Source organism: Cavia porcellus, unplaced genomic scaffold (genome assembly GCF_034190915.1).
Source record: "Cavia porcellus strain 051 isolate PalLab524CR breed Dunkin Hartley unplaced genomic scaffold, mCavPor4.1 scaffold_50, whole genome shotgun sequence".
Taxonomy (NCBI): Eukaryota; Metazoa; Chordata; class Mammalia; order Rodentia; family Caviidae; genus Cavia; species Cavia porcellus.
In genome coordinates, this window is record NW_026947533.1 from 4,492,963 (window position 1) to 4,514,189 (window position 21,227).

The following is a 21,227-nucleotide window of genomic DNA, read 5'->3' on the forward strand; positions in this document are numbered from 1 at the left end:
GCAAGAAAAGAAAACAAAAAAGAACCCATGATGAGTGAAGCAGACATCCTGAGCTAACCACAGCTACTTCATTCAATAAAGCTACATTTTGTTCTCTGCCACTAAACTCAGCTGGATCATATGGTTTATCATTGAGTTAAAACTTCTGTGCTGCAAATAACCTGTTACATACAACTATGCTCGCTCCACAGTGTACTCACTGTTCATGGCCTTCAGCAAAGCTTATCTTATTTCCGCAACTTCCGTTTGCAAACTTACAAACTTTAAACCTCACATCAGACTTCGGAGATTACTTTTCTGAGGTTTATTAGGGTCAATAAAATTTCCTTTTTTCTGTTAAGCTTCTGTTGATTCAGTTTTACCCACAATGTAAGGACACACTTTGTTTTCAAAATTCCACTGTCCTATAAAATAGATTATTAAATTAATATTCCTAGATTTCACATGTATTTTAGAAAAATGTTTAAACTAAATAAAGTAGGCAAGTTCTTGCTTGTGATAGTGGAATTGTACAAGATTTGAGCATCTTTGTGTTCTATTTTCCAAATGTTCCATGATACTTTGAAGACTCCCCTCCCCAAAGATGAGCATTCATTGCTTTTCCTAGGCAATACTGATGACCAATAGACCTAAGTATGTTTAAAGATTTTTCTGAAATCAAAACTACTGCCTGACATTTTCATTTTACTTTAATTGATTAAATTTATTTTAAACACATGATTATCATTTAAACACATGATTTAAATGCATTTTAAACACATGATTATCACTCTCATGACGGGGGCTTTGTGCCTGTATGGACTTATCTCAGTTCCCTTTTTCCCATTCCCTTTTCCTGCCTCCTACTTCTTTTCCTCTCCTTATTTCCAAAGCTTTGTTTCATTTTTTCACTCTGTTCTCATTTTTTCTTTTCCTTTTCTTTATTGCCCCTCCTCTTCCCGAGTTCCTCTTCCGGGTTGAACATTTTCTTCCTATTTCATAATATCTAGAACACATTTTGATCCTAATTTAGAATTTTGGATTCTCACATCAGAGAAACAGTGTAAGATCTGCAAGTGTGTGTTTGATTTGCTTCACTTACAATGAACGGCGCCAAGGTGTATCCATTTACCTAAAGGTGTGTCCTGCATTAAGGCAGAGTAGTGCTCCTTGAGAAAGATTTAAAAATAGATATTCCTGGGTCTCTGGGAGAGAAACACATCTCTCCCGGCCTCTCTGGAGTCTCTGGCTGCTCTCTGAAGAATGAAGAAATCTTGCTTCAAAAACCTCCAAATATCCCTGGCCATGGCCTTGCCCGGCAGAGCTTTGGAGAAGCAGTTGCTGGACTTTGTCCAGAGCAAAGGCAGGACCCTCTCCTTCCAAACTGCCTGAGGCTCTGCTCCTGGGTGGGAACCCCACATAGCACATAAGGGCTCAGTGGTCCAGGTGTGTGACACTAGGGGTTTCAAGGCGTCTGGAACAGAACCCCTTTCCAGACCAGAACTCCTCCTGACATGATTAGGGAAACTTCCCTCCTTTGCAAGGGCATGAATTGTGATGGTGCCTACTGCAGCAACCTCTGTGGAAGTACTGGAGGCTGTCAGCCAATGAAGACTCCAGGGCCTAACTCACTCCTGGCTCCCTTGTGCTCCAGAGGTCCCTGCCAGGGTCAAGGATTCAGGGCTGGGGGGGGGACACTGGAGTCCTGTCCGGCCCTTTCCTGGGGACTTCACCTCCTCTCATATTGCTCCCCAACCTTGGGGTGCCATGGGGGCCCCAGGTGGAACCACAGCTGCCTGGAATCCAAGGACCAGCACAGGAATCCAACTGCCTGCTGCTCAGTCTTCCGAGCAAGTGGAAACATTTGTTTTGTTCTGTTTGTTGACTGTTCTAATGATGCACATCCTTTCTAAAGCAAATTCACTGGAATCTGACACCAGCATTGTGAGTGCTGCAGGCCTGGAGCGAGCACCCAGCCGTGGGCCTCCCTCTGCTGCCAGCCCTTTAGCCTGGAAACAAGGACCACAATGGGTGATAGATATTGGGAAAGGGGAAGGAAACATTCAGATGGGGAGAGGCACAGGACAGGGAGGGGGAACGAAAGGAAGGGGAAAGAAAAGAAATAAAAAATGGAAACAGCTTTTGTAAATAAGGAGTGGAAGAGGGGTTAAAGGGAGGGGAGGGGAATGGGGAAAAAGAAGAATAAAGATATATCAGGTACAAATAGAAATTTCCTATGGTCAATGTGATCATTATGTGCACTTGAAATGTACCAATATAATAAATTATTTTTTAAAAAAGAAGTGTTAAACATTAACCAAAAGAGCTTCATTATGCTTGTGTTATGTTTGCCAAGCTTTATGACCAAATTACCTGTTAATTCCTTTGCAAACACAACTATTTTATACAACCTGTAGTACAGTCATACTGTTCCGTATGTGCCGTCTTTCTGGGTGACCTGATTGATATGTTAACCATTGCTAACCCCTGCAAAGGACAGATGTTATCTAAAATTAAGTGCTAAAATTAGTTAACAAAAGATTGTAAATTCCTGTGAGACCTCTCTGTCCTCTGCAAAGGGAAACAAAGGTCTTCCTCATTCCTTAGAGGATCAAGGCTTTTCTCATTTCCTGATCCACGCCCATAAGCCATTCACTTTGTAATTGCTCTTTCTAAAAAAAGTCTGTGAAAGTTTTAAGTGAGTTACACAGCTTTGCAAACTCCAACCCCACTGTGTCCCTAGTACCAGTAAAATAAATAAATGCTGCTTTTTCTTCAAAAACATGTCTTGCCCCATTTTTGGACACCAAGTTGGGGGGCTCATTTTTGAGCTACAAGAGAAAGAATTAGGGTATATTATGCATATTACTGTTGTACCCTAAGAAAATAGCTTTGTTATATGTGTATTATAGCAAACCTGTATAGGGGCTTACTAAATGTGTTTGTTTTATCCTTTTTCCCTAACTGATATGTTAAGGGACCTAATTGATCTGTTGAGCAACACTCTCCTCTGTAAAGAATTGCAAGAATCTCACCTAATTGATATGTTAACCATTGTTGCTCTCTACAAACTACAGAAGCTGTGCTAAAACAAGCTAACAAGGGTTGTTAATCACTGCTAGGAGCCTCTATTCTCCGCTAAAGAGCTAAGGAAAACTAAAATGGCAATTAATTTACATTTGTTTAAAGTAACCTGCTTGTGTGCAGAGAGATTTGCGTGTGAGTTTAACCCTTTACCCTGACCTTGACACATTACCGCCGTTTTCTGTTCTGTATGGCGCCTTATTGCCTCCCTCTCCCCTCACCTATCTATCTAGGCCATAAAAAATTTGGGTTTCTGGTGACCTCCCCCCGACCCGGTGATGATCTGTTGTAAAATGAGCCTGCCCCAATTTTAAGAACTGCTTAGCTTAAACAAATTACCGGGTAATACTATGGCCCAAACCCCAATCGGTGCTTTCCTTTTGTTCTGTATGTATCAAATGAGTTAGATATCAGGTCTTTGTAAAACTTAAGTTCCAGCCTCTCATAACTTGTGACCCCTTCGCACTCACTAGTGAAGACAAGCTGTCCTGAGATAATTAACTCTCCACTTTCTTCTCCAAATATTGCTGCAGACGTGCCACTCTGAGATAATGTCAGTCTGCAGGATGGGAGTAATTTAAAAAACACCAGGAACTCCCTAGACTGTCAGAGCTAAATAGACAGCAATACAGTTTCCAGACTCGGGTCAACAAGTTTGATGGCTCTACAGGTTTCTTTGTTTCTCTCCCCCCCGCCCTTTCCTCCAGCCCCTTTTTAAAGTCCTCCCTTCAGCTTCTAGGGGACGGTCTCCAAATTGGCTCCCGGAGACTGGTCGCCAGGCCTGGAAATAAAGCCTTTGCCACTAAATTTTCGGTCTCTTGCCTCCTTGGATTTTATACCGGGGCTCAAGTTATAACAATTACCAATTCTCCACATGGAATGTAAAAGGTATACAAGATGCATATGTACTAGTAAAAATAATGATACAAAAATGACCAAAAAATCTTGAACATGCACGTACACACACACACCCACACACACACTCATGTACACTCTGCAGTTTGAGGGAAATTGGGCCTCTGACATCTACAAATTCTGCAGTTCCAGGACCATGCTGGACCTCCCTGGAGAAGAGTGCAGAGACAAGGTGTCTGGTTCAGAAACATAGTGAGCACAGGTCCTGGAAAGCCAGGCTTGACTCACCAGGAGTGAGATTTGGACTCTTATTTTCATTCTCTGAAGAAGGGAGGGGATAGGCCTGGTCACCAAAATGCTACAAAAGAAAATCGTGGTCAGATAGTTGCCCCCATGTCCCTGGATTTGGAAGGATTGCTGAGCCGCCCACGCTCATAGGCAGGTGCCCAGTCAATTGCTTTGCCAGGAAGCTCCTTTTCTTTTCCATTTCCCATCCTGCACAGGAATTCAGCTGCTCTGTTTAAAGGGAATTCCACGGATGGGGGGACTTACTACCCCTCATCCCAGGACAGCACACTGGCTCTGTGTACATAATTAATACATGCGAATGGGGATTCTCATTCAGGATGGAGCTCAGGCATCACAAAAGCCTGAGGATTCTTAGCACTTAAAAGTAGCAAAATCACTCCTTACAATGACCATAAAATGGAAATGAGGAATAGCCAGAAGTTTAGGCCACAGAAGCTTATTGTAACCCCCGATTAACCCCACAGGTAAGGAATACCAACCCAGAGAGTGAAGATATAAAAATCCACTATGCTTTGTTGCTACTTTATATAGGTAATAGTTCTAAGTGATACTCTGTTGAATGAGGTAAGTAGTGAAGCATTAGAAATCAACAGATATCACAAATTCCAATGGCATTCATGAGTCCAGTGCACAGCAATGACCTGGTGTGGTGACATGGCCTCTTCATAACAGAGCAGGAACACCGAACACTGCACTCCAGCTGATGTGTGCATTCCATGCCTGACAAGAGGATCCCTTTTGGGACACAGCCAAAACCTTCATAATCTTCCTCACTGGAGAAAAACTTACAAAATTTTTAAAAAGGAGCCTCTGAGTTGAGCTCTGAGTATCACACATGTTCATATCTGAGACATCTCCTTCTAGAATCACATCATTTGCCAGACAATGGATGGAACTACAGATCATCATACCATGCTCAGTGAGCCAGACCCAAAAAAGCAGGTGTATGCTGACTCTCACCTTTAGAATTCAGGGAGGTGCAGAGAGAATATGAAAATAGAGGAGTGACTATTATGGGATAGAGTCTGGAGGGGAAGTTCTGGGGGAGATATAGAGGGGTCAGATCAGATAAAAGCATCTTACATGTGTGCATGATAATGTCACAATGAAACCTGTTATTCTGTATAACTCACATGCATTAATAAATTTTAAAGGTCAAAAAAGCACGCAGCAAAATAATAGGAAGCAAACATGCCACTCCTCAAATTCTATAAAGGCTTCAACAACTTTGCATAGCATCCTTGTAGCCTAACTCTGTGTAAGAGTGGCTCCTCTAACATGTATTCTGTCCTGGATGAAGAGCTTGCTCTTGCTGATGGTTCTGCCGGGGCTGCATGCACCTCCTTGTTCTGCAGGCTGTAGATGAGAGGGTTCAGCATGGGGATGACCATGGCATAGAACACAGACACCACCTTGTTGAGGTCCAGAGAAGAAATAGCACTGGGCCACACATAGATGAAAAAGAGCATCCCATAGGAGATGGAGATGGTCATGAGGTGGAAAGAGCAGGTGGAGAAGGCTTTGTGCTTCCCATCAGCAGAGCAGATCCTCAAGATGGTGGTGAAGATGAAAGAGTAGGAGGTGACAATGGTCAGGCTACTGATGGCCAGGATAGCACTGACCACAATGAAATCCAGCAATGTGTTATTCCAAGTGTCAGTGCACACTAGGGAGAGAAGAGGAGGCATGTCACAGTAGAAATGGTTAATGTAAAAATGTAGATTATGAAACTTTTATTGGAACAGAGAAGTGAGTAAAGGAATGAAAAGTCACGTACAAAATGCATATATCAAGAAAAGAGAAACTTGCATAAGTATGGTAATACTAAATTTATTGAGACTGATACAAATTATCTTTGCCATCTACAATTACAAGAGGTCATCAACATGGTGACCATGAGAGTCCAGACATTTAGTAGTACAGCTAACTGTTGAAGGGCCTTTACATTTTTTGGCTCACTTTGTGTGTCTTAGGATCAAAAGACTCAACTCATCTCTCTTGACCCTCTTTCCGTTCTCCAAGCTGGAGTAGCAGAGACACATAAAGCCACTGTGTGGTTACTGGGAAAGAATATTTCTCCCGTGAGTTCACTGCTGCTGTAAAGTTCCCTCACAGCACTTCCCTCTGATTGGCTACTTACTGCTTCCTTATTCCATGAGAAATCCTTTTTCTAAAGTAATACGGTATCTAAATTTTTTGACTTGAAATAACATCTGGAACAGCTGTGGCACTTTTACATAGTGAAACAGGCCCAGTTCTCAACACTACTACAAGGATGCCAGGTAAGGAGTGGCAGGCATTCATCCCCCTGACTTTGTGGTTTCCAAGGAAACAGAGTCCTGGGTCTGCTTTGCTGTTTGGAACCACTGTGGACTCTTTTACATACACATTTTTACATATTGCTTTGCTGTCAGCTTCACAATATTTTCCCTGACAAAGACCTCACCTAAAGTCAACCCTCCTTGTGGCTCTGATGATGACACTGTTCTTGTTTTTCAAGATGTTCATGCATGCGAGGGTGTGAGTCTGTTTCCTGCCATGAGTCACTCAGCTGATTTGGTTAGAGAGCTGGCTTGCTCCTATCTTACTTAGGCAAGTTAGTTTATTGTGCTTATCAAATTATTTGGTAAGCAATTCCATTCCAGCCATACTTTTAAAATGTTTTAATGAAATGACTCAAACTAAAATTTGTAAAAAAGAAAAATGCTGCAAACGAGCCAGGAGAATTTTGAAGAGGAAAACAAGGACATTTCTAATCTAGATATCAATGTAGATCATAAATCTATCATCATTAAACCAAACAGCAACATGTTGTCCCCACAGAAAAGTTCGGAGCACTGTGAGTTGACTTATTCACATATATCCAGTGACCATGAATAAAGATTTCTTTAAAAATAAGGAAATAAAAGTGATCTCACCATAAAAATGTACTACAGTATCTTAAGGAATTTGAAAAAAATAAATGATTTTGAAATTTTACCCAAGACTACTTTAACTAAAAATGCCCTAACTGTAAAAGTATGTCAAGAAATAGTAAAGAATAAAATGATGATTTTGTTGTAAGAATGGTATTCTTTAACAAAACTTACAAATCAATAATGGTAAGGAAAATGAGATAAATTGTATTACACACTAGTTTAAATGTATGTGTGCCAACATTCACTCTTTTATTAAACATGAACTCTTACACAAAATTTTTTCATTCAGACAGGAGAAATGGTACACCATACATTACATGGGGTTAAAATCAGAACATACAGACAATGCCAACAACCACTGAATTAACACAGCAGATACTCACTGGATTGCAAGGTAGAAGATACATAACACCAAGCAGGAAGAGAGGAATCTCACAGCTCTGTGTACTGCCAGATGCCCAATCTCTCTAACAATCACAGAAACCAAGCTGAAACATGAAGATGTAAGAAATATGAATATCAAATGCTAAAACAGCACAAGCCCAAGGGAAGGGCCTCTATTTGACACTTTTCCACTAATTTCCACTGAAAATTGTTACAGTCTAATGACTCAGAAAATTCTTTATTTCTATCCTTAAGAAACACAGAAGGGAGTAACGATAATGTCCATTTCACTACTGTCTACAATGAAGAAAAACTATACTTCAAATAAATTCATTCCAAAAGAGGAAGAGTAATGTAAATTTTCTAGTAGTCTAAGAAACACTGTGCAGAAGTTTAAAATTTAAGTAATTTTATAGGTATAAACACAGTTTATTTGCCAGGATATCTTCAAAAGAATAAAGGTAGCATAATGAGCACCACATAGGATTAGGAATGTTTTTCATGACTTCAGTATTCTCCTTGATTTTACTTTTGTAAATTCATACATAAAAAAATAAAAACAATCTGGAAGAATATACACCAAATAACCCGTCACTATCTCTGATAACAATGGGCCAAGAAATACAGTTAGTTGCATAATCAAATGGATTTCTAACTTCATCTGCAGTTTTAGCTTCACTTGCAATTTTAAGGTTTTGAAACAAGGAGAGAGTATACCTATATTATCCTTACTGCTTAAATATCTGAAAGCTATCTAAAAATAGCAGTAAAATAAAATAATTTATTAATGTATTTCAGCACTGAAAAATATCAAAGAAAATAGCTGATATTAGTCTAGGACAGGAAAAGAGGAAGGAAGAAATGTGCCAGCCACAGGAGGTAGAAATTGTGAATCCACTGCATTCAGAGCTCTAGATGTCTTTACTACCAAGAAGTGAGAAATCTAGCCCCAATTTAACCTTTAAGAAAACTGAGTCTCCACACTGCCTAACAGATAACCATGGTGCAAGGTCTGAGGGACTCTTCAGAGGGTGTAAAGACCCAGTGAGCTTTGAGGGGATGGAAAATGTGGGCTCCAGTGCGATTGTAGCCCTTGGCTTTACACTTGTTTCTGTGTAAGCTACTGACCCTGATCAGTTCCCCTTCAAATAGTATCTTTACCAAACAAGCTGCTCTGGGAAATTCTGCTGTAGCTCACAAGACCAAAGTCCTAGCAACAAACCCAATACTGGGTCAATTACATTACATTTAACTTTCATCCGTGCCCTTGTAAGGAGTATCAGATCACCCCTCTTTTACAGAGTAGGCTGTCAAGACTGTAAGAGTGTTATGGGATGCAGAATGCTCTGTCCAATTTCACAGCACCTATTCCTTCAATAACACCACCCTCCCAGGGGAAAACTCAGATCCCTCAATATCCCAACTGAAGTGAATCTTTTTTTTTTTTTTTTTAACAAAATCAGTCAATGTCAAAAGCACAGTAAACAATGAAGGAGTCCATGATGGGGAAGAAAGCAGTGAGCTACTAGAGCAATCCTGTATTTGATGGAAATTTGCTCTGATATAAGGGCTCACAAACATCTGGCAATGATGCTGCCATGAGAGGCCCTCTTACCTTCCCTGTGTAATGTGGCCAGTGTGATCAGATACTGTCCAGGGCAGTATTCCATACTAATGGCCCTGATATGGGGGCCCAACATCTCTCTCTTTGGGGCACAGTCATGCTAGACACGTGCAGTAGAGGGAGTGATATTTGCTGTACCTTAAAATGGATTCATTTATCAAAACCACTTTTTTGTAATTACAGTCATTCACAGTAATACTTGCTATATTTTGTTACACTGTTTTAAGGGATATTCTTCTACAAAAGGGAGATTAGAATACACCATACAGTTCCTGGCTGTGTTTGGAGGACTGTGGAGTTCTAAGCAAGCAGGTGGGCATCCACTTTCCCCCAAATCCAGCTTGTTTGGGACACTAGTGCCTTCTGGGTGCACTGGAAAAGCTCAGTGGGTTTGGGGCACCTGCATCCACCTCCACGTTCTGAGCTGTGCTTGGAGGAATGTGGAATTCTAAGCAAGCAGGCGAACACCACTGGTTCCAGAGGCCTGGTGGCCTGCGGTAAGTGCTCCATGCACTCCCCCCCTCCCCTGAGTCCAGCTTGTTTGGGACCCTCACAGCTTCTGGGTGCACTTGAACAGCTCGGCGGGTCTGGGGCACCTGTATCCGCCTCCCCATTCCTGGCTGTGCTTGGAGGACTGTAGAGTTCTAAGCCAGCAGGTGAATGCCACTGATTCCAGAGGCCCAGCGGCCTGGGATAAATGCCCTGCACACTTTCCCCTGAGCCCAGTTAGTTTGGGACCCTCTCTCAGCCCAGCCAGGGAACCCCATGGCTTCCGGGGGCACTAGAACAGTGCAGCAGGTCCCAGGAGCAGGCATCAGCCTCCCCTCTATGGGTTGCACTTAGCAGACTGTGGAGTGCTAAGCAAGCAGGGAGGCACTATAGGTTCCAGAGACTGGGCTTGAGCTGGCCTGCTCCACTCCCAGTGACCCTCTATCAATCCAGGGAACTAGGTGGCAGAGTCCCAGGAGCTGATGACATAGAAGAGGATTTCCAACAGACCCTGAGGAAGCCTTAGAATAACACTTGAAACACTTGAAACACAGAAATATAGGAAAATGACAAAATGAAAGACCAAATTACAATCTCAAACCTCCAGCCTATCCAAAGAAACCTTAGGAGTGATGTATATAGAAGAAAATATATGCTATATACCTCAAATGTCAGACATAATAGCAACTGAAATAAACAAGCAACTCTGGGAAGCTTTAAAGGAATTGAAACTAGAAATAAAAAGTAATAAGAAATGTGGGAGCAATAAAACCCAAAATGTGTAATTGTCATTGTACAAAAGAAAGGAAAAGAAAGTTCTCTAAAAGATATAACTGCATATATATTTAAGAGTATGAGATAGATAACCATATTACTGAGTTTTGTTTTGATCATTGAACAAAACTGTTTGCAGTCTCACTGTTTGAAAGTCCCCTCTATATGCTTTAATTTTGTAACTTCAGCAACTATTTCTAAGATGACAATATGTAATTAACTAGTGATTTCCTACTGTTTATTTTTTCTGAAATTCTGTATAGCTTGTACCCTTTTTCTGTTTTTTTCTTCTTTTTTCTCCTTAAATAAAATTTAAAAAAAGAAACTAGAAATAATCTCCCAGGTAAAAAAAGAAATGATAAAAGAAATGAAAGACATGCTGAATATATCTAAAGAAAATACAGTTAAAAATTGGAGGAACTAAACAAAAAATAGAATCCCTAGATGAGCAATATAAAACAAATAGAATACATAGAGCAGATGCACAGAGATATACAGGAAATCAAAAATTCCACTGAAAGCTGTAAAAACCACCTCAATGAAAGTGAAGGTAGAATTTCAGACCTTGAAGACAAGATTGCAGCTAATGAACAGGAAAGTAAAGATCTTTTAAAAATAACAAAGAATCAGGAAATAACAATTCAACAACTGCAAGATGACACAGAAAAAACAACATAAGATTGATAGGGATTAATGAAAAAGAAGGGGAAAACATAAAGGATGTCAAGAGGATATTTAGAGAAGTAATAGCTAAAAATTTCCCAAACATGAGATCAGAAACTTCAGGATCAGTGAAGTATATAGAACTCCAAATAGTCATCACCAAAATAAAACTACAACCTGACATATAATAATCACCATCCCAGAAATCCAACAAAAGAATAGAATATTAAAAGCTGTCAGAGAGAAAAGACAGATCACTTATAAAGGAAAACCTGTCAGAATCACAGCAAACTTCTCAGCACAAACAATAAAGTCAAGACCATGGAGTGAAGTATTCCAGATCCTAAAGCAAAATGATTTCCAACCTAGACTGATGTACCCTGAAAAACTGTCCTTCAAAATCGATGGTGAAATAAGATACTTCTGTGACAAAGAATAGCTGCAGAACTTCATGATCACCAAGCCAATCCTGCAAAAATTATTGAAAGACAGTTTAGATACCCTTAGGAAAAAAACCACTAAGCAAAGCAGATAATTAAACAGAACAGAAAGATGAAGATGCAACAGCAGAAAGATAACATGTCAACAACAAACCAACATATAACAGTTATATGTAAATCGTCTCAATTCATCAATTAAAAGAATCAGACTGGCAGAAAGGATCAAGAAACAACATCTAACCATATGTTGTCTACAAGAAACCTATCTAACCCAAAAGGAAACTCACAGACTGAAAGTCAAAGGATGGAAAACAATACTTCACGCAACAGGAAGCAAAAGAAAAAAAAAGCGGGAGTAGCCATTCTGTTTGCAGACAATGTGAACTTTAAACCAATAATGATCAGAAGAGACAAAGAAGGCCAATACATACTTGTTAGGGGAAAAATTCAAGAGGAAGAGATAACTATCTTAAATATATATGCACCAAATTCCAGAGCACTCAGTTATATAATGTAAGTATTAAATAAATTATCAGTAGTACAACTGTAGCAGGAGAACTTAACACACCATTGACACCAAGGGACAAATCAACCAGACAGAAAAGCAGCAAATAAATAACAATTGAATCACACATGTGAACAAATGGACTTGATAGATATATACAGAGTGTTTCATCCAACTGCCTCAGAATACATGTTCTTCTCAGCAGTACATGGATTATTCTCTAAAATACACCATATATTAGCTCATAGAACATATTGAAATAAATGCAAAAGAGTTGAAATTATCCCTTCAAAGTTATAGGATCATAGTATTTTGAAGTTAGAAATTAATGATAAAGATACTGCAAAAATCCCACAAACACATGGAAACTGAATAACACACTCTTGAGTAAACAGTGGAAATTAAATAAAAAATTAACAATACCTACAAGAAAATGAAAATACAAATACCGGAATCTGTGGGATTCAGTGAAAGCCGTCCTCCAAGGAAAATTTATTGCACTGAGTTCCCACATCGGGAAAACAAAAACAATACAAATAAATGACCTTATGTTACACCTCAAACATCTAGAAAAGAAGGGCATGTTAAGATCAAAACAAAGAAAAGAGGAAATTATAAAAATCAGAGCACAAATCAATGCAACAGAGACTAAGAAAACAATCCAAAGAATCAATGAATCAAAGAGTTGGTCCTTTGAAAGAATAAACAAAATTTATAAGCCCCTAGCCAACCTTATTTAAAAAAGGGAAGAAAAGCTCAAATTCATGCAATAAGAAATGAAAAAGGTGAAATCACTACAGACTTTATAGAAATACAGACGATCATCAACACCTATTTTGAAAACCTCTATTCTCAAAGGTTTGATTAAACAGAAGAAATAGATTTCTAGAAACATATGAAGTACCAAAGCTAGGTCAAGAGGATGTAAAACTGCTGAATAACCCAATTTCTATTAATGAAATCAAAAACATAATCAAGTCCTTACCTACAAAGAAGAGCCCATGCCCAGACAGATTCACTGAAGAATTCTACAAGAAATAAAGAAGAGCTAATGCCCAAACTGCTCAAACTCTTTAATGAAACTGAAAGCGAAGAAATCCTTCTTAAGCAAATATTACTCTAGTACCAAAGCCTGATAAAGACTACTAAAAAAGAGAACTATAGACCAATCTCCTTATTGAACACAGATGAAAAAATCCTCAATAAAATATTGGCAAATAGATGCAGCAAATCATCAAGAAAATTATACACCATGACCAAGGGGGATTCATCCCAGGCATGCAGGGATGGTTCAATGTACGTAAATGAATAAATGTAATCCATCGTATCAATAAAGCCAAAATTAAGAATCACACGATCATTTTGATAGATGCAGAAAAAGCTTTTGATAAGGTCAACATTCATTCATGATAAGAACTTTACAGAAAATTGGAATAGATGGTCTTTGCCTTAATATAATAAAGGCCATCTATGACAAAGAAACAGCCAGTATCATACTAAATGGTCAAAAATTGAAGGCCTTAACTTTAAAATCAGGCACAAGACAAGGATGTCCTTTATCACCACACCTATTTAATATAGTATGGGAAATGCTAGCCAAAGCAATTAGACAAGAGAGAGAAATAAAAGGAGTAAAGACACGAAAAGAAAAAGTTAAATTATCATTGTTTGCAGATGACATGATACTCTACATAGAAGACCCCCTAAACTCCATTGAAAGATGCTTAGATATAATAAATAAATTCAGTAATGTAGCTGGATACAAAATCAATACTCAAAAGTTGATAGCATTCCTCTACACTAGCAAGAAAATCATAGAGAGAGAAATAAGAGAAGCCACACCCTTCACACTAGCAAGCAAAAAAATGAAATATTTAAGAATTACTCTTACAAAAGTAGTGAAAGCCCTATACAGGGAAAATTATAATACACTGAAAAACAAAATTGAAGAGGATCTCAGAAAATGGAAAGACGTCCCTTGCTCATGGATAGGAAGAATAAATATTGTGAGAATGGCCATGCTCCCAAAACTCTTATACAGATTCAAAGCAATCCAAATAAAAATACCATCAACATACCTCATAGATCTAGAGAAATCACTCCTAAAATCATCTGGAGCAAGAAGAGACCTAAAATAGCAATGACAGTTCTAAGCAACAAAGGTAAGGCAGGAGGCATCACAATCCCTGACTTGAAGTTATACTACAAAGCAACTGTAGTAAAATCAACATGGTACTGAAATCAAAACTGATCCAATGATCAATGGAATAGATTAGAAGATACAACCACAACTACAAACACACTTAACCACCTTATCTTTGATAAAGGAGCCAAACAGGTTCACTGGAAGAATGACAATCTCTTTAATAAATGGTGTTGTAAAAACTGGCTCTCCATATGCGGAAAACTAAAACTAGACCCATGCATATCACCATGTACGAAATTAAAATCTACTGATTACTTTTTTTTTCTATTGGTACCGGGGATCGAACTCAGGACTGCCTGCTTGCAAGGCAGGTGCTTATGCCACTGAGCTCAATCCCCAGCCCCTTAAATTAAAATTTAAATGGTTTAAAGATCTGAATATTAAAACAGAAACTCTAAATCTATGGAAAGACAAACTTGATGACAAAGGGGTAGGTACAGAAGTAATGTACAGGACTCAAACTGCATGGGAAATCCTTCCCAGAATCAATACCTGGAGCCACCTCTTATTTAAAAGTTTCTGCATGTCAAAAGAAATCTCCATCATAGTGAAAAGAAAACCCACAAACTGGGAAAACATCTTAGTGAACTGTCCCTCTGACAAAGGACTCTTGTCTAAAACATATGAAGAATTTTTAAAAAATCAGACCCCCCCAAATTCAATGATCCAATCCAAAAATGGGCATCTGAGATGAATATACACTTCTCAGATGAAGAAATACAAATGGAAAATAAATACATGAAAAAATGTTCATCATCATTTGTCACTAGAGAAATGCAAATTAAAACCACACTGAGATTTCATCCTGAAAGAATGGCCAGGATCAAGAAAATCACCAGCAACAGATGCTGGAGAGGCTGTGGGGGAAAAGGAACTCTCCTGCACTGTTGGTGGGAGTGTAGACTGGTGCAACCATTATGGAGGTCAGTCTGGAGATTTCTCAAAAAGCTGGGATTGGAAGTTCCATTTGTTCCAGCTATTCCACTTCTAGGCTTATTCCCGGAACTGAAAGCATCATAATACAGTGATATACGTGCACCCATGGTTATAGCAGCACAATTTGTAATAGCCAGATCTTGGAAACAACCTAAGTGTCCATCAACTGAGGAATGGATAAAAAAGTTGTAATTTTATACAATGGAGTACTACTCAGCTATAAAGAAGGATCATATTAAGATATTTATAAATAAATGGATGCAGCTTGAGACCATACTCATAAGTGAAATAAATAAAATTCACATGTATGAATACCAAATAGTTTCCCCATTGGAAGAAATGATTCAAATATATAAAATTATGTGGTAATCATGAACCCCCATTATGTAGCTTTGAAGATTTATAAAGTTTTCACTCATTAATTGGAATGACTTTATTCTGGGCTGTTTGATATTATTGTCTGTGATGATATGAACAGCTATTTTGAAGAAAACAAGACATAATATTAACTAGTGCTGATTTAATGTCATCTTGTTTTAAGTCCCACCAAACTTATGCTGCTGAGCTAAATCCCCAGACCCCCCCAGAAAACATTTAAATATTTAATGGAGAAACAAGATACTTCTATGACAAAGAACAACTAAAGAAATTCACGTTCACCAAACCAACCCTAGAAAGGTTATTGAAAGACATACTAGACAGAGATAAAAATGACCCACAATCTCCAGAACAACAACAGAAAGAAGCCACCAGGTAGGACCAGCAGTTAAACAAGGGAGATATGCAGAAAGCAAACAACTGGAACATAACATGGCAGAATCAAGTCAGTACATATCAGTGATATCCAAAAACATAAATGGCCTCAATTCACCTATCAAAAGAAATAAGTTGACAGAATGGATCAAGAAACATGATCCCACAATATGCTGTATACAAGAAACACATGTGACCCAAAAGGAAACTTATAGATTAAAAGTCAAAGGATGAAAAACAGTATTCCAAGCAACAGGAACCCAGAAAAAAGCTGGGGTAACTATTCTATTTGCAGACAACGTGAACTTCAAACCTAAAAATGATTGAAAGAGATAAAGAGAGTACTCATTAGTGGAAAAATTCAAGAGGAAGAACTAACAATTATAAATATATATATATATATATATATATATATATATATATCAAATACAGGAGCACCCAACTATATAACACGAATACTAATGGACATGAAAAACCAAATTCACAAGAACACAATTATAACAGGGGAACTTAACAGCCCATTGTCACAAACAGATACATTAACTAGACAAAAAGTCAGCAAAGAAATAATAGAACTGAATCATACCTGAGAGAAACTGGTCTTAGTAGATGTTTACATAGTGTTCCAATCAAGCACATCAGAATGTACATTCTTCCCACCTGTGCATGGGACATTCTCCAAAATAGACCATATATATATATATCCCATAAAACATTCTTAAGTAACTAAAAAGGTTTTGAAATTAACCCATGTGTAATATCTGACCATAGGACACTGAAATTGGAAATTAATGACAAAAGAAATTGTAAAACCTGCATAAAAACATGGAAATTAAATAACAATATTTTAAACAACTGGTGGGCTACAGGAGAAAATAAATAAAAAATAAAGCAATTATCTAGTGTAAAAGTAATAAGAACTATAGGAGTAATAAAACCCAAATTGTGGAATTCTATTATAAAAAAGAGAAGAAAAGAAAGGATATAACTGCATATATATTTAAGTGTGTAGGTTTGGTGAACAGATTACTAAGTTTTTATTGGATCATTGAACAGAACTGTTTGCAGTCTTGCTGTTTGAGTGTACACTTTGTATGCTTTACTTTTGTAACTTGAACAACTATTTATAATAAGAGGAAAATATATAATTTATCAACTAGTGGTTTCTTACTGTTTACTTTTTTGAAATTATATATTATTCTAACCTTTTTCTGTTTTGTATTTTTTCTCTTTAAATAAATTTTTTAAAAAGCCATTGATATAAAAAGTAAAACAGTGCCATAAATCCTATTTACCATCTCTTCCTCTTGACTTAGAACACATGTATCGATCATTCCTGCCACTTTCCGAAGCTTTTCCGGAAGTCCTCTTTCATGAAGGTCTTCATGAGGTAAACAAAACTGGTTTGAAAACCTCACGTTAAGTGCCCTCAATGGAAGAGGGAGGCCAGAAACACATTACGGTGTGTCCTAAACCACCTTCTCACTTTATCTGGTATCTTGTGGCTTCTAAATTTTCCACAATTAAAATGAAGATGAGTGACAAATATTTTGAAACCATTTATGTTCTGGGACAGCCACATGGCATAGCTAAAGACATTCATGAGAGAATGCAGAAATGCTTCCAAAAGATATTTGAAACTAAAAGGAGTATTTTGAGGGGTAGGGTGAATGCCTGTGTGTCTTTTACTGTAATAATTTTTATTTAAACACTCACTATACTTTCTACCACACTTTGTATGTCACTGTTTAAATGCCAGCCACATTTATTCTCTCAGAATAAAGAGACAAAAATGAAGTTTCAGTATGATATAAAATTACATTCTGATGAATTATTTTCTTCTTTTAAGGTGACACAAAGAACTAAAACAAAATTGGAATCAGTGTGAACTGCATTCCTTTCCAGGGTGCCATCTATCTCCTGCCCAGCTAGTGCACCTACATAGAAAAAAGTCAGGTTTTTCCAGGAGTTTTATGGTTTTATTCTTAATTTTAATCTCTGGAATATTAAGATTCCACTTTGGAACAAATTAACTATCTTCTTCAGTTACATAAACATTCTCCCAGGTTGTTATGTCATTTCTACATTGGAAGCTACATGTCCCCAAAGTAACCCATGCCTTGGGGAATTTATTGAAAGGGAACTAAAGTATTCTGTCTTTAATCTTTGGAAAATCCACTGGGATTGGTTTGTTTTCTGTGCTTGATTGAAATTTTTTCTTTCATTTTATCTCTTTTATAGGCAAATGCATATTTACTGAGTAAAATTTCGGTAGTGATGGAACAAATGCTGAGTTTCCCCAAGTGAAGAAGTACCATAAAAATTCTGTAGCCATACTAAGAGCACTAGGCCCAAGTACCTTGTAGTGAAAAACTGGCCCCACCATGTGTGCCTCATGCCCCAAGCCTGTACCTAATGGAACTCTGACACCAAAAGAAATGAAGGTAGACAGAGATGCTTACCTAGAAAGGGACTCACATTGTAATGCCAAAATAAAGGCAAATGAATTATTATGGGGTTGTTACAGGTTACTGGTACACCTGGATCCCTTCCAGGCCCTAGGTCAAATAATGGGACAGATGAAGACTATAAGTGATTGTACATTTATGAAGGGTTAAAGTGGGGAGAAAAAGAAGGAAGAAGAAATGTTCTGAAGGAAAAGAAGTGCTCCAAAAAGTGAGAGTGGAAAAGAAAATACATCCTGTAGGCAGACAGGGACAGTTCTAGAGAAACAAGACAGTGACCTTGAGGCCAATGGCCTCCATCTTTATATCCCACTCTGACATCAGACTCAGGCCCTGTGCAGGGCAGGTCAATGTTTTGCACACATTTTCTGGCCTGTGATTAAAAGGTCTTTGTGATTGAAAGGTCACAGCTAATTGTTCAGCTGCTTCACCACACTCTAATCTGCTGCCTCAGATTCTCTAACCTTTCCAGTCTTCACTACTAAAAACTACACGAATACATTCACTGAATCTTTTGAAGAGGCTATGTCAGTAAGAAGTTCACTCAGACACATCATTTCCATAAACACAAAGGCACCAAATGTAGGATGTCACTGGGTCTTCATCTATCCTCATTTTCTCCTCCATTTCAGTGCAGGAAACACACGTGTGCACATGAGCAAAATGTTCACTCAAATTTTTCCTTTAGTTAACTTCAACATTACTTTTTCTTTCAATTCAGTATGTTCTTCTTTCACAGATTATAATACATTGTTTCACAGGATATGGTTTTTTAGAATCCTTGAGTGAGAATACTAGACACCATGTGATTATTTGGTGATTGTGTATCAGAGTAAAAGATATGGTAACACCAATCACCCTCAAATTATTCCCCCTTGCTTCAAATACATGTACCCTGCTACTCCTACAAGTTTTTAAAGAACTGCTGGAAGTCCTCTTTCCTGAGTGTCTCTACAAAATGAGATACAAACAAACAAACAAAGGCAGGATGAATAGTGCTGCGAAGTACTTTTCAGTGGAAAGGGAGGCTACAGTGTGTGATCATCCATCTAATGCCCTGGAATTGGTACTATGTGACTTCTGACTTCTAGGTAAAGGATCTGGGAGGAAGATGCTGGAATGTGACCAGTCATATAGAGACTGAGTCATGCCCATCCTTGGGGAATCCCAACTCCTCCCACAATGTTGGCTCATTTCAGGACATCATGGGGCTTACACAGGTTCTGTGGTGGAAAAGGATCTCCCTGGACCCCAGTATCCAGCATGCAAATTGGGTTGGGTGTTGCTCAGCCATCTGAGGTGAAGGAAGCTTTGGTTTTGTTTCATTTGCTTGTTGATTGTGTTAATGTTGCATATCTTTCTGATCTGATATCATAGAAATTGACAAGATTTACAAGTGCTTTAGACCATATAGGCAAGAGTACCAACACTGGGACATGAACTTGTATTAGTCTACAACATGTTAGGCACAAAGTACCTAGGAAAAGGTGAGCAGTGGACAGAATAGTGAAGCTCATCTGTAGCTGCTGCACATCACAGGCATCTCCACTCAAGTGCCGCCTCCTGTCACATCAGTTGTGGTGTTAGTTTTTCATAGGAAACTGAAACTTGGTAAAAACTACACAGGAGGCAGCTTTAGATTGTACTGTCCTTTAAATCATCCAGAAAAGAAACATATACTCCACTGCCATTTCTGGAAAAGTTGTCTTCCAGGAAAATGGTCCCTCATTCCAAAAGAGTTTGGAGACCACTTCCCTGTAGCACTAAACTTAGAGATTAGAAAGTACTGCACAGGAGCAGCTGTCACAGGGAATGGCAGAAGAATCAAGAACTAAACCATGACTTCCTGTGAGCCAGAGCAGCCTCCAAGGAGAATGGAAGAAAATCAAGAAGCCAAAACATCCCTTCCCATGAGCCAGTCAGTGTGCAGGCTGGGAGACAAGAAGAGCAACATCCCCACCTCCTCCACCCACCACCCCCATAAGCAATGGACTGATTCAGAGGAAGCCTGGCTGAAATGCTAGCAACTGAAGTAAAAGCAATAATAATAACATAATGCTTGTATTGTTTTATTGACTTTACAGGCCTAAAACTGGTAGTCTGAGCATCTCCTTGGAAGATAACAATACACATTACAGCAACTGTCAGGCATTTCTTTCTGTCTGGTTTCTGAAATCCAATGTTTTGTTCCTTTTATTGTTTTGTTGCATTCCTGTACCTAGTAAACTGAGAAACTGTTTTTAAAAAGACAATATGCAATGTAACAACCATTGTTAAGTTCTTATCATCTTGTTTTGAAAACCTACATAGCTGCTATTGTCATTCTTTGTTGTGGTTGTTGTTTTGCTTTTTTATTGTTTTTTATGTATTTTATGTATTTTTGCTTCTTGATTTTTTTGTTATTTCTTTTTTCTCTGTAAAAAGAAAGAAAAGAAACTACAGTGAATGCACATGGGGTGGGAGGAGGCAGCTGGTAAGGGGGTGCTCTAAACCTTCCTTGGGTAAAGAGACCCAAGAATGCAGCCTGGAAAGAATGTATGAGGTTCCAAGTCACAATGAACTCAGGCTCTGTGAAGCAGGGTTTGATATCCCCTACACAAGATGTGAATGCTTATTTTCATTATATCAGGAAAAAAGGAAACAGTTCTGCTCCCCAAAATTGTGGAAATACAAATCTTTTTTTTTAATTTTAAAAAGAATACAAACAAGCAAAATAAAACAGAGCAAAGCCAATCATAAAAAAACCAGTATGAGTGACACAGGACTTCAAAACAATATGAAATCAACAATGGTTACCATAATGCCTCCTGTTGTCTTCAAAATAGCTGTAGATATCTTCAGAT

General features: G+C 38.3%; 1 pseudogene; it reads right to left on the reverse strand.

The window, feature by feature from the left end:
* Positions 1 to 21,227, reverse strand: part of LOC100734289 (olfactory receptor 9G19-like) — an 88,751-nt pseudogene that overhangs the window by 44,964 nt on the left and 22,560 nt on the right.